Source organism: Benincasa hispida, chromosome 5 (assembly GCF_027475165.1).
Source record: "Benincasa hispida cultivar pf3 chromosome 5, pf3_genome.v1.1, whole genome shotgun sequence".
NCBI lineage: Eukaryota > Viridiplantae > Streptophyta > Magnoliopsida > Cucurbitales > Cucurbitaceae > Benincasa > Benincasa hispida.
Genome location: NC_143482.1, coordinates 69,350,234 through 69,354,193, shown reverse-complemented (window position 1 = coordinate 69,354,193; position 3,960 = coordinate 69,350,234).

Genomic DNA, 3,960 nt, shown 5'->3' with positions numbered 1-3,960 from the left:
ATCCTGGTAATGCTACGGATGCGGCTCGCTTTGTGGAATGGTCACAAGTGTTGTGACTTGTCACAGATGATCTGATCCTGATCATTCGTGTTGGGGACATGCGAGCGGAGGCATCCTATACAAAGAGTTTGTATAAGACCTGACCATGAAGTATTAATGTCTCGTTATATAACACCGTTCATGATAGAGACTTCACTTCACTAGGATGACCATAAATAACATGACCTCAATCTTGATTGAGTTAGGAATTCCTGCCATCGAGGGCGGTCCTTTGATTTGTATGGGTGTGAGTGACCAGGTCACCGATTCAAACCTACCATTTTGGGGATTCGTTTGATTTGGGAGTTGGGAACTCAGCTACACAAGATGGAATTCACTCCTTCCCCGAGGCAGGGGTAAGTAGATAGATGGCTCCCTTAAGAGCTGATTCTGGGGCTTGAACAATGTGGCGCCACACACCTTCTCTTGGCCCGAGAGGTGTTCACACATAGTTGGATTATGTTGTATTGTTCATTAGAGGAATCAGTGGTACTTAAGGAGTGAGATGTAACTACAGAGGCAAAACGGTAAATTGGCTCAACTGTACTTACGAGCATCTGTGAAGGGTCATCGTACTCATGATTGGTTATATCTGATGGACACAGAAATATATATGTGGTAAGAAGAGTTCAACTGTTGGTCTTTAGTGGAATCACTGACAGTTAACGAATGGTGGTTCTCGTGGCTAAAGAGTTTAGTCAGTTATTTACGTACCGTTAGAGCTTCGAGCCATAGGTCCATTAGGTCACCTAGGTAGCTTGGATAAAGTCGAGAACCAATGTTTGGGTTAATTTGAAATGTTCAAATTGACAAGAGGAAGTTCAATTATATATGATATAATTGGACCAGTTAATTATATATGATATAATTGGTTAAATGTATGAGATACATTATTTTGGAGGAAATTAGATATAAATATGATTTATATCAAGTAGAGGAGAAAATGCTATATTAGATATAGGATATCAAACTATAGGATATAAATATAATATGATTATATTTATCAATTAATTAAATTAATTGATTAATTATTTGATAATTAACGAATTTATCCACGTTCGGACGTGGGAAGTGGGCTACGTAGGTTATGGTAACCGGCGGATTAAAAATGAAAATCGATTTCATTTTTCACAATCGTGCATTCGTATTATCGTCCGCGCCCAAAGAATTCGTGAAAGCGATTGTGAGGGTCTATACGATAGAAGCTCGTCCGTCTAAACGATCGTTTGCCTTACGTTTTCTCTAAATGATCGTATACGTTTTTACTAAATGATCGTTCAGCCTTTCATACACGATCGTGTAGCTCTACTATACGATAAACATTTCCGCTATACAATTGCAGAGTTTCATCTCCCACTTGTTTATCGTCTACACGACGCGTTCTCCTCCGTCCTCTACCAAACTCACCAAAGCCCACTCTTTGGATTTTTTATGTCGAGAATACCCGAGTTTCTCTTGTGGTGGTGTCATCCCCGCGGTAGTGTTTGTGTGCGTTCTGATCGTGCTGTTGCAGTCGACATACTCGCCGAGTGCTGGTAGATCTGTTGGAGTTTTTCCGCTGCTTAGGATTCGGATGTTCGAAAAGTTTCTTCATCTGGTATGAACCCTTTCCTTGTTAATTACTGTATTCTGAGCATGCCGATAATTAGGTTTATATACATAACTGTATGTGTTGAATGTATATTGTTTGTGTTTCGATCACTGCAAAATCAGAGTGATCTGAACCCGCTCATGGAACTCTCGGTATAAGATCCTTCAATAAAAATTCTATAAACGAATTCATGGCTATAGTATGAATACTGTAACTTTATGTAGAGACATAAAAGAGAATCAAGTTATAGTATATAAGTCAAAAAGTTCTATAAATATATGGATGAGATTGGATACCTCGTCCTGGGCACACTATGGATGCGATCTACTTTGTATACTAATACAAACGACGTGATCCCCAAATCGTTTGTGTGGAGACATTCGAATAGGGGTATCATATGCAAAAGAGTTTTGTATAAGACCGGACCACGAAATAGTCACTTTTTCTTTATAATGACCGTTTACTGTTAAATTTGACTATTTCAATTCGATGACCTAAGATATCTCGATCTTAATCCTGAGCTAACTATGAACTCATGTTTATTCGGGATACCCTTTAATCTGCATAAGTGAGAGTAGTTCAACAGCACTGCTTAACAAGCCTCCCATTTTGGGGATAATATCAGATAGATAGCTGAGGACATAGTGCTGCAAGATGGAATATACTCCTACCCATTTTAGGGTTAGTAGATAGGTTGTTCCTGTACTGATTCCTAGTCTTGAACAAAGGGGCACTGCCATCTCATGGCCGAGAGGGACATAATTTATTAGTTTGACTATAAACCAATTGTTCAATAGAGGATCAGTAGGAACTTAAGTAGTAAAATGTATTTACAGAGATAAAATGGTAATTTTGACCTAGCTGTAAATACAAACGACCTATGAAGAATCTACTTACTGATTATGGTTAAATCAATGGACAAAAATATATCTATAGTGAGGAGAGTGCAACCATAGAACTATAGTGGCATGTCTCAGTGGTTAACAAATGTTGATTAATTTGGGTTAAATAGTTTAACCTAATAATCTCAAATCATTGGAGTTTATGATTTGTAGGTCCATAAGGCCCATTTACTAGCTCGTAAAAGATTAAACCTTGGATTAAAAAATTGAGCGAATTTAAAGTATTCAAACTTGGAATTAGGGTTAGGAGGCGCATGATAGGGATCCAAGCTGCACGAATGTATTTAAGACAAAGAGATTGGGCCATGGATGAACCCACAAACAGCGGGACACGACCGACGAAGAGTCTGGTTATCTGATATGCAAACAAAAAATAGAGGAATAGATGGGATCACGAATAAAGACCCGAGGATCTGGATGAGAACAACGTGAACAGATCTTTCAGATTTGGACGAGATTTGATATGAACAGTGGTGAACGAAGGAGATTTATGAGCTGGGTATTGATCTGTTCGACAGATGGACAGGATGGGTGAAAGAACGCACAAGTACCGCAATGAACCAATAAATTCAAATGATTGGAGTGGGTAGATCTAGCGAGAGGTAGTCGTGGACAGAGGCGATCGAATGACGATGGTTGGTGCACGGATCTGAGTGGGGACAAACTGTGACTGGAGAATACATATACTAAAAAAACCTAATGAACGACAGGTCTACAGAGAACGGATAAGGCTTTGGTGGTTAGGGTTCAATGAGACAAAACCTAATTCTTTGATACCATATTAATTTTGTATATTATTGAATAAGCAAGAGTACATAATCAACCTTTTACAAGATGAATAAATAGACATCAAGAAACCACTAAAGAAAAATAATTAAATGGAAAATACTAAAAAAGAAAAACAATTGTGAAAAATAATACTTACTAATAAACCCTAATTTCATTTTAATAGTTATCTTGTCCCCTTCATTTTTACCAGTGTCACTCTAGCAACACAATTTAATATTTCACGTCAACTTTCTAACATTATATTTAATACAACATAATGATCTTATAAATCTAATTTATTTAATACAACATAATGATCTTATAAATCTAATTTTTTTTTTTAGTTCAATCAAGGACTAATGATCAACTTTAAGATGATAATTGCCCTTTTTTTAATACAATAGAAATAGGGGAACCCAACCATTGACGTCCTAATACATATGTACATTAGTCGAATTATGTTCATTGTGATCGATTATTCAACTATTTATCCACTAAATTATGTTTGGATGAAGGGTATAACTTTCTTTTCCTCCTCTCTCAACTTGATTTTATATTTCCATTCAGTCGATTCATATATAATCGTGGAAGGAGGAAGAAGATTGACTGCATGATCCATCCATTTTAAAGAAACGGATTCATGGAATCGCCCGTGATCGC